At 45.5% G+C, this 10,853-nt stretch overlaps 2 long non-coding RNA genes across 2 annotated transcripts; both read left to right on the forward strand.

Annotated features, from left to right (window-relative positions):
• Positions 1 to 1,706: 1,706 nt before the first annotated feature.
• On the forward strand, positions 1,707 to 5,267 carry LOC139075946 (uncharacterized). Its single transcript, XR_011526998.1, has 2 exons — positions 1,707 to 2,092; positions 4,329 to 5,267. It is a non-coding gene; the product is annotated as an uncharacterized lncRNA (long non-coding RNA).
• A 271-nt stretch (positions 5,268 to 5,538) lies between these two features.
• Positions 5,539 to 10,613, forward strand: LOC139075947 (uncharacterized). Its single transcript, XR_011526999.1, has 2 exons — positions 5,539 to 5,785; positions 9,200 to 10,613. It is a non-coding gene; the product is annotated as an uncharacterized lncRNA (long non-coding RNA).
• The last annotated feature ends 240 nt before the right edge of the window (positions 10,614 to 10,853 follow it).

Here is a 10,853-nt window from a genome sequence, read left to right on the forward strand (position 1 = left end):
TACTGGCTGGCTCTGTAGGGCTGGGGATTGATGCCCCCTTGACTGAGACCACCCATGGCCTCAGCAGGAGGCCAGCCTGCCAAACAGAGGTGAGCCCAGGCCCCTTCAGGGTCTTCACAAGGCTCACCCCCTTGGCTCTCTGCTTACTCCCCATAGCCCAGAGACCCCCACAGCCTCCCTTCCCCTCTGACACAGAGGCCCTGCCCCCTACTGAGGGATCTCATTGAGGCTTTGAAGAGACAGAGGCTGATATGATTCCAGGCAGAATGATTCCTCTTCCCTCCCTCTTATTGGCCCTAAATAAAGCCATCCCAAAGTCCTTGTCCCTAAGACAGCAGGAGCCCTGTTGGTCTGTTCATGCTTGCTGTAGTCACAGCTGCTATTCCTTGCTCTAATGTCCCTCCCTCCCCATTTCTGCCTGATGTCTGGGCCACAGTCAGAGAAAGATCAGCAGTCAGGTGCCATCCTTTGGGAGCACGTGAGCTTTAGTCCTGCAAATGGATGCTCCACTCAAGTTTCTATGTGACCAGAGTGGTTCGGACTCTCTCCTTGGCTGCTCAAGCCAAACCACGGAGTCAGTCCCCCATCGTGACAGTCTCAGGGAGCAGAGCTGATGGGGAACTCAGTCTGGAGTGGACTTCAAGCAGGCACAGAGAGGGAGGCAGACTTGGTCAACACCACAGGGCTCATGACAGGCCCATGACTCTGGTCCAGGCTCAGGCCACTGCTGGTTCGAGGAGGCCTGTAACGGGGTAGGTGAGGGCTCCGGGGAGAGGGAAATGACGTACCTGCATGCCTGAGAGGGCTGAGCATTGAACGTGCTCCGAGTCATTCATGTTCACATCTCAGCCTCCCAGAACATTGTTCTAATAAAGGATATGGAGAATGAAAACCTACCGTGATGCTAGGAACCTCTAAGTCCTCACTCCGACACCACAGCTGAGGATGGAGAGCCACCACTGGCAGGACTTTGGGGGTGCTCACGGGCTCTTGGCCACAATGAGTGTAGGACATTTGTCATTCAGTTTGATCAATCTCTTCCTAATTTTTCTGCTTGAGATTGCAAAAGTGTGCCCTCATTGCTGTGTTTCCCTCAAACATGTTAGTATGCAAAGGACTTTGTTTCTCATTATCACTGGGGCTGCCTTAAGGGGTTTAGGGAGTGAAGTGCTTTATTAAAAGAACTTTCACCAGTTTAAATATTGGAGTAACTTCAGACAGAATTTCTGAGAGTTCTGTATTTTTATTAATATTTTTGATATTTAAAGAATCGCACTAATGAATGTAACAGCTGAATTTGTGGTGATAAATGTTGGGATCATCCTGGAAGCCACTCGAAACCTTGGGAACGGGCAGGACTCCATTCCTACTGGCCAGTGTAGTGCTGACAGATGGCTGTCAGCTGTGCTGGGGGCCACGGGCTGGGCCTGGCTGCCCCAGGCTTCTCTGTTGGGCGCCGCTCACTGCTGACACTTGTGCCTCACGTAGCTTTTCACCGCCCCCCCCCCATCCCAGGCTTTCCTTAGGATAACACATTCAAGAACAAATTCAGACCTAGACCATCTGGTTTAGCTGACTGGCGATGCTTCATGGGTCTCTATTTAAAAGTGTTCTGTCCTGAGGCTGGGCCCGTGGCTGAGTGGTTAAGTTCGTGCCCTCCTCTTTGGCGGCCCAGGGTTTTGCCGGTTTGGATCCTGGGAGCAGACGTGGCACCGCTTGTCAGGCCATGTTGAGGCGGCGTCCCACATGCCACAACTAGAAGGACCCACAACTAAAATATACAACTATGTACTGGGGGGGATTTGGGGACAAAAAAAAAAGCAAAAAAAAAAGAAGTGTTCTATCCTAATTAAGGATGACAGTTTATCCAATTCCAAATGTCTATCAGAAATCTAAGACAAGAATGTCGTTATGTTTTGAAAGGAATTTATTCCTTGACTGCAATTTTGGGGTTTTATTTATAAGTGTTTGGATTACCTGGCTGGTATGTGCACTTGAAACGGAATCATCTGTGGACTGTCCAGGGCAAGCCGTAAAGAAAACCCTGCTGGTCCAGGAGTGTAAAGCTCCCGGCCAGCCACCTGGACTGCAGGTGAGTTGGGATGGTGGCGTACTGCCATCTTCTGGCCACAGTGTGGAATTTATCAGAAGCAGCTGTTGATGTTTCTATGGCTGGAGCTCTTGAGGACGTGAAAACAATGAGGAATGATTTGAAATTCAGTGGTCCTCGGGCTTAGTGGGTAATCTTACCTTGTCTCTAACCTGAGTTCTGGTTTTAGATGTGAGATATGTCTAAGGAGGTAGTCGAGGTGGTATAACGGTGAGTGACCAGTCAGGGGTGGGGGAGTATCAGCTCCTGAGTGCGGAACAGGGTGGGACAGCAGGCGGGAGGGGCCTGGCGGGCAAACAGCACACCCAGCACAACCACCTACTGCCCTGGGAAGCACATGACAGGTGCTTTGTCATTCAAGGCCACAGGGTTACTGCCATAAGCAGGGCTTGGTTCCGGGTCTCCCAGTTCCCAGGGATTTTCCACCACACCCCATGCCCTGGTGCCCCTTGGGAGATGCTGCGTAGTCTACCTGGACCTCAGAAACCTCAACTCCTTGGGGTTGATTAGACTTCCTGGCCTTCTCTCCAGGCTGGGTGGGATGCTGGCTGTGCAAATAAGGACCCAAGAAAGACACCAAGCTTCAGGCTGTGGAAGACGTGTTCCGTGTCTACGGCTCCATCTTAGGCAGAATTCAGCTAGGGCGGGGCACAGAACCACCCCAGAGATGCAGGAGGCCAGGCCATCCGCATTCCTCCCACCCACTGAAATGTGTGCGGCACTTCCAAACCCCCCAGGCAGAGAGGGCCCCTCTCACCTGCTCCCAGCTCAGGTTGCTGACCTGGACTCCAGGCAGCAGAGCTCATTGTATTTGTCTGCGTTTGTGTGTTTGCACTTGTGTGTGTGTGTATGTGTGTATTTGGGGGGTATGTGTATGTGGGGCTCGGGGCAGGCAGAAGCTCTGACCCTGAGGAAAGATGCCCTGGTGGAAAGCGCCATGGACTTGGAGGTCGAGAACTAGCCTGTGGTCTGGCCCTGGCACTGACCACCTTGGGACAGTCGTCTCTTTCCTGAGTCTCAGATTGCTCTTCTATAAGATATGAGTCCCTGAGCACCTTTCCAGAGGTGGCATCCTGTGAAAACTGTCACTGGAGAAGGCAGGCCCCTGGAAACCCTCAGGGCTACAGGAGCCTTTGGGGCAAGAGCTGGCCCTCCATGCTCCAGGGGCCAGGCCCGGCCCAGTGGAGGCCTCGGTGGAGGAGGGCAGGAAGGAGGAGAGGGTGAACCGCAGCAGGGCGCCCAGCTTGCCTTGGCTTCTCCTGGGAAGAGGCAGTGTGAGCCCCTGGAGGGGCACAGATGAGGAGCCAGCAGTCCCGGGTCCCCTGGGCCCCGGCGCTTCGCCGTGTACGGCACAGGGAAGTGTTCCATCACAAGGGCCTCTTCACCCTGACTCAAGTTTGTGAATCCAACAGGACAGCGAGTCCCTGTCCTACCACCTGCCTATCCCTGGGCAACTGCAGCCTGAGAGGTTTCTCCCCACCTCCCCTCAGGCCCGGGGTCACTGCCTGGATTTTCCCTGCTGCAGAGGGAGGTGCAGGCTCCAAGTGGTGGGGAAGGCCCTGGCTTTGCCCTCTGGCTTGCTGGCACCCCACCTCTACCCCTGCAAGTGAAAGGTGCTGCTCTGGCATTGTCCAGCGGTAGGGGCCAGGCTGGGGGAGGGCAGAGAGGATGCCTCTTCCCTGGGGGAGGTTGAACCTGTCAACACAAATAATAACCAATCGACAGAAAGAAAGATAGAGTGATATTTATAGAGCCAGTGCTGAGGACTAGCCCAGGAGTGCTAGCTCCACCAGGAAAAAGGGCGCTCCAGAGAAGCGCTTGGTTATGTACAGTTTCAGGACAAAGAACATACAGCAAGCATGACAGGAATACAGTTTTTTCCCAAAGTCGCGAGGAGATGTTTTGCTGCAGGTTAGCACGTGCACGGCAGATCAGCTTGCCCTCGGTTCCCTGGGAGGAAAAGCTGATCTTCAAACATGCGCTGGTATTGATGGCAGAGAGAGGGAGATATTCATCCCTATCTTTAAAGAGTGTATTCTTTGCTTTGGGAAAATGTTTGAAGCAGATGTACGACACGTGTTTGGTGGGCCACAAGTCAGGCCGCTCTGGGAAAAACAAGTTCTAGGCCAAATCAGATTTAAACTAGAATGGCTTTCCCATATACCTCAATATATGAAAACTTCTCATTGTTCTTATTCTTTTCATCAAACCAATCCAGAGGGAGTGACTTGCTCAAGATCACACAGCAAGTGGCACTAGAACCCAGGTCTCCTGACTCCCAGATGGACCCTTGGGCTCCTGCTGCTCCATGCTACCCAGGTCTGACCTCCCGCTCCGGCCCCTTTCCTCGAGGTGGCGTTCAACCTCCTGGGCCCCTCTGTGTCCTTGGCTCCATTATTGGACCAGGCCCCTGGGTCCCTTGGGGTCCCAGCCACACTCGGGTCCTTCTTTGCTTCTTGCTCCCTCCTGCCCCAGTCTCCCTGTACCTCATTCAGTCCTTTGGTTTCCTGTCTGCTCCCCATCTCGAAAAGCCATTGGAGAATGGCTTTGCTCATTTCTCCTTTTAATTCTGTCAACTGTTGGTTCCTATATTTGAAGTGAGTCATAAATATTTAGGATTCTTATATCTTTGTGTTTTGATCCTTTTATCATTATGAAAATTTCCTTTTTATTCCTAGTAATACGTCTTGCCTTAAAAGTCTATATGAATATTTTTCAATATCCATTGTGTAAATTCTTAAGTGATAATTTCCTTTAAGAAATTATTGAATTGTAGTAAAAAGCTGGGCTTCTGATTGAACGAGTGTGCGTCCCTTCTATCAGGGCGTGCAGTATTTTCTCCAGTTTCCTTTTTGCCTCAGAAATCATTGTAACCCAAGTAAACATTTTAGTTTCCAGATTAACATATTTTACTGCCTTTAAAATGATAATTTTAAATATTTCATTTTACCTTCAGTATTAAGTTTCTGTCAGTTAATCCAAGAAATCCCTAATCTTCTGAATTAGAGATTTCCAGCAGTCATAAAGGAAAATATTAATTCTCCTGAAAGCAGGGTTCTAGTATTATATACATTTATTTGAGTTAATTTATGTATCTCCATTATTTCTTTTAATTAAAAATACAGTATCATTAAAGAAAAATTTTAAGTGGACAAAATTATGGATTGCCTACAGAAATATGACTCTCTTTTTACATTTTTCTCAGTGATTATCCTCATACGCGAATATTCTCTTAAATAATTGTGGCAGAAATCTAAATGCCATTTTAGAATCTACTTTATTTCATTTGCTTTAAATAGTTCATACATTTTTGTAACTTAGCTAATCATTCTTTAAAATTTTACATTGTATTTCATCAAGTTGACTTGTAACTTATTGCTTCAACAGAATAGAGTTAAATCCTGAGTTTATGTCACAGAGCTTTCATTAACACAACATCCACATCTAGAACAGTTGGTGTCCCCAGGGTGTGCTTTGCTTCTATGTATAATTGTCACAATGCACTCAGTAGGCTGATTCTTGGAGACTCCACCCTGATCTGCTCAGATCTGGTTTGGGTGACACGATAATCACATCCCATGTGGGACAAGGTCACCCACCTGTTCCCTGTAACTCTGGAGCCTGCATCACCCCCCACAGCCTGTCAGTCAGTATCATCGCTGCAACACCAGCCAGGTGAGTCCCTTGTGTCAGATCCGAGCTGGGAGCAACGGGGACATACTTCTGGGGAAGCCCCTTTTCTCATTTGTCTTCCAACAGCTTTTGAAAAGTGTCTCTTCATTTTTTTTTCTATTTGAGTATTCTCTGTCATCTTTCTCATTTGTCATCTTGCTATTTTTCTCATTAGTCTCTTTTCATTTCTTTCTCTTCTTTACCCATTTCTGTTTTTATTCTCTCATACTTCCTTTTCTTACTCATTCTTTTTTCCTATTAAGTCCATTGCATGCATATATATATATATATTTATTTATTTATTATTATTATTATTTTTTTTTTTGGTGAGGAAGATTTGCCCTGAGCTAACATCTGTGCCAGTCTTCCTCTATTTTGTATGGGGGATGCTGCCACAGCGTGGCTTCATGAGTGGGATGTAGGTCTGTGACTAGGATCTGAACCTGAGAACTGCAAGCCACTGAAGTGGGGTGTGTGAACTTAACCACTATGCCACCAGGCCAGCCCCCTAAGTCCATTGCATTTTTTATTCTCTTTCCTTCCTGTCCTCTTTTTTAAAAGGCATTTTACCCTCAAAATTTTATAAACTGTTCCATTTTTGTTCTCTGACCTCTATTTATTCCAATTTTTCTAGTCTGTTTTTGAGGGATTGTATAGCCATTTGGTCACTGTTGCCAGTGCCAGCCTCCCCAAGTCAACCTGCTCTGTCTCGGACCAGGTGCTGACCCTGGGCAGGCGGCCCCTTAGCCTCTCCTCTGCAAGACTGCCTCTGAAGGGTGGAGTCACCCAGTGCCTGCAAATTGCCTGAGCAGCGCCTGCGACAGCCCGCTCGCAGTGCAGTTGCCCCTACTGCCTCTGCCGGACATTGTTCCTTATGGCTCAGCTCCCTTCTGTCTTCCACTCCTCTGTCCTTCCCTTCAGCCTGCTCTCTGTCCTCCCGTATTCTCATCATTGTGGCTTTTCACTTATGTTATCTTATGCTCTATACTCATGTTACTCTGTCCTCTCATTTCCAGCTTTTTCTATGCTTAGAGGTTATGGAGCTACAATTTCATGTTCCTCTTCTCACTTCTCGTCTCCTCTCTTTAATGTCATTTAGGTCCATTTAATCCATTACTGCCGTGCCAGCTGGTGCACATCTCTCTCTTCTTTAAAGTTTCTTTTCCTTGCTCTGCTGCCCATCCGTTCATCCCTCCCTCCATCTATGGGCCTGGTTTCCTTACTACTGCCTCGCTCTCCTCTGCTGTCTTTGTGGGTCCCAGACGCTCCCACTTAACAACCTGCTTCCTCTCACATTTCTTTTCTGATGCTGTTCTAGTGTTTTAATTTCCTTTCTCTTCTCTCATCTTATCATAGCACATTTTCTATTGCAGAATTCATTTCCCACCTCTATTTCTTTGAATTAACTCCTCCTTCTTATTTACCTTTTACTCCTGCTTTGCTTTAATTTTTATTTATTTTTTATGCATAATCATCTTTATTATAATTCATAAATACATTAGAAACTGACTCGGATTTCTTCAATAAAAGACACCTAAGTTCTCATGAGCTTCTGCTTTCCATTCAGTTATGAAGTTAGAAAATCCACTGTTTACTTGAGAAAGGTAAAAAAGGCCAAGTAATATCTTAATGTCATTATAACAAGTTTTCACCTCATCGGCCCTCTAAATGGGTCTTAGGGTCTCTGGGCCCCCTAGGTCAGAGGACCCTACTGTCTTAACAGACCTGCCCATACTCACTGTCTTCTGGAATTCTTATAAATTTCAATGGGCACCCAGCCAATGGAACATACCGTTACTATCCGTTCTTAAGGTTTGGTTCTGGGGCTACACATTCGAATTTGCATTTTTAACCTCCTGTTCCCCTTTGATTTACTCTAAAGGGCAGTTTTTAAAAGGAGTCAAATGCATCCAAACTTAAAAGATTCTCATATTGTCCATGCTTATCCTCCAAAAATAGTATATTAATCACGTTACCAACTCTGCCAAATAAACGATCTAAAAGCATTAAACATCAACTGCCAAAAAAAGATTGGTGAGGTTCTTCTCTCCCCAAATCAAGTTATTTGGAATCTTGAGCAGACACGAACAGTGCCAAAGCAGAACGATAGTCCTCTCGGAAAAGCAGAAGCTGCTTTGCTTTTACGCTTGGCCACAGTTGCCTCACTCCCTGTCGCCTTTCCTCTCCGCTGTGTAGAAATCAGTTCCTCTGGGACGCCTATGTTTGCTCTCCTCACACACGCCCCTAGCTTCCCTTCCTTAGCCATCTCTCCACTCTGGATGCTCCCTGTGCCACGCGTCCCCCTTTTCTGGCTCGTTTTCTGACATTTGACTTTGCGCGCTCTCTCTCTGTGACTCTGCTGCTAACTGCTCCAGTTATCCTTCCACTCTCTCACTTACTCGTTTGACAAGAGTGCGTTGAGCTCTTCCTATGAGACAGACCCTGCAGGCTCAGAAACAGCTCTGCTTCACAGGGCTTCCACCTGAGTGGCCAGAGCTGGAGAGTAAATAGCAAATCTCAACATAGTGTGGAAGGTGCCAAGGCAGGCGAGGGCACAGACGCTCAAGATTACAAAGCTTTATGTGAACCAGCGCCTGTGTCTTGTGTATCTACTTTTCTCTACCCGCTTCATTTTTATACTTGGCCCTTCTCAAAGTTTTCTCTTTCCTCGTTTCTTTTTTTCCTTTGCTATTTTACCCTATTTAATATTTCCTTATTCTTAACAGAAAATGTTCAAAATGTACAAGAGAAAACTTATAGTACTATGGAAATTTGTATTAGTGAAGTTTTATATAAATAGAGATATGTACTCTGTAAAGATCATTTACTCTTACATTAATTTATAAGTTTTATGAATTACAGTTGTAATCACAAATATTATATATTGGTAGAGAGAAACTTATAAATGTTCTAAAATTCATGTCATCTGAAATAATATTGTTATAGAGATATTGAAAATAAGTAATTCTGCCAGATATTTAAACATATCTTAAGACAATAATAAATAAAGTTGTATGATATTGGCTCACTAAGAGATTATTCAGTAGCTGAGAACTGAGAGCTCAAAAACAGACCAAACAATAACAATGATAGCAATTAATAGAGAGTAAATGTAGTATTCATAATTTGGAAGGAAGGAAATGAATATCCTCTAAATAGTGACAGGACACATCACAAAACAGATTTGTCCTATCTTTTGTGGACAGTACTTCCTACCCGTCCCCCCACCCCGGTCTTCCAGGAGGACATGTGAATACCTGTGAGGACAGGCCTGTGGGTCACTGTACCTCCCAGCCCTCATTCCTCTCTTGTAATATGCAATATTTTATGCTGTGGTCTGATGTTTTCACTTAGGGTTATGCTCTTGAGATCTTTATAATTAAGGTACGTAGCTGTACAATGCCCCTCTTTTCACAGGTCCCGCTTTACTTGCCCCTGGTGTCTGATGTACACCCTCACACGTCTTCCTGCTGTGCTGTGTGCGCGTCTCTCTGAGCACACGGCCCCCAGTGGGACTGGTGAGTCAGACGGCGTGTGCTCACTGCTAAATTTCACCAAGACCTCTCAACTGCCCCCTGGAATCCACGCATCACTTACAGGCCTTCAGCAGAGTGTGGCCGTTCCCCACACCTCATCAGTCCTTGATTCTATCTGGCGCTATGGTTTTTGCCAACATCATGTGCATATAGTAGTATCTCACTCTTTATTTTTTTCATGTATTTTCTGATTACTAGTGAAGCTGGGCATTTCTTCATGGGCATACCTAAAAAATGGGCATTTTTACACCAAGGAATTTCCTCATGTGAACAACCCACCCCAAATCAGTCTGTCTCTCTTTCAGATTTCCTATCTATTACCTAAAGGCTTGTAGTAATTCCTTAAATACTCCAGCTATCAATACATTCTCAGTTGTATGCGCTACAAATATTTTCCCCATTCTGGCCCCATCTGTCATTTTTATATGGTGTAACCAAATTGATATGGGGGTGGGATAGGTGTTATCTCTGTAAACTGCTTACCTCACACAGGATTTCAAGGTACATTCCAGAAATAATAGGTAAACAATGACCAGTGAAGCAAATAGCAGTTAGAGAATCTCCTTCTCATCTTGTATAATGAGAGACACTTTCTTACCTTAAAAGGAAAAAAGGAAAAAATGCCAAAGGACAAAGTAAACTGTCTACAGTAAATTAGAATTATCAGCAAATTACAAGATGAAGAACTCAAAAATAGTTAATCGATGAATATCGCTCCAAGTCTTTCTGCTCGTCTAAGGATTCTGTGGGGGGGAGACTCCTCCTGCAAAGCAAGCTCCTGCTCAAGGATATTTTAATGGACAAAGTCTCTCTCAATATCCTGATCCCTTAATTCCATAGAGCCTTGTTTTCTTTCTTTCTTTCTTTCCTTCTTTCTTTTTTTCTGAGGAAGATTAGCCCTGAGCTAACATCTGCCAATCCTCCTCTTTTTGCTGAGGAAGACTGGCCCTGAGCTAACATCCGTGCCCATCTTCCTCTACTTTATACGTGGGATGCCTACCACAGCATAGCATGCCAAGCGGTGCTGTGTCCACACCCGGGATCCGAACCAGTGAACCCTGGGCCACCCAGAATCGGAATGCGCGCACTTAACTGCTGTACCACTGGGCCAGCCCCAGAGCTGTGTTTTCTAAGACTGCTTGAAGGTAGAAGATTGTGCTTTTACTCATCAATAGAAGTAAAATTAAAATTTGAAGACACAATAAATATTACTTGATATAAATTCTTTGAAGAATAAGACATCTAAATGTGCTATTTTGTAATTCAGTATATTATTAAATAGATTGATGATTAAATCTGAGTTTTGTTGCATTACATAAAGAACCAGGGGTCTCTTCCCCTCTCTTAATACCTGCAGCAGCACCAGAGCAGACAGGAAAAACTTAGCTCTTGTTAAATTAACAAGACAGCTTAGCTGACAATTCAAATTAACTTTCACTTAGAGCAAATAAATTATAGCTGGGATTTCCCAATTTTTTTAAGTTCCCCATTATAAAAGAAATACATATAAATGACAAAGATCCCAATCTTAATAA

The sequence above is a fragment of the Equus przewalskii genome, chromosome 15, assembly GCF_037783145.1.
Source record: "Equus przewalskii isolate Varuska chromosome 15, EquPr2, whole genome shotgun sequence".
Taxonomy (NCBI): Eukaryota; Metazoa; Chordata; class Mammalia; order Perissodactyla; family Equidae; genus Equus; species Equus przewalskii.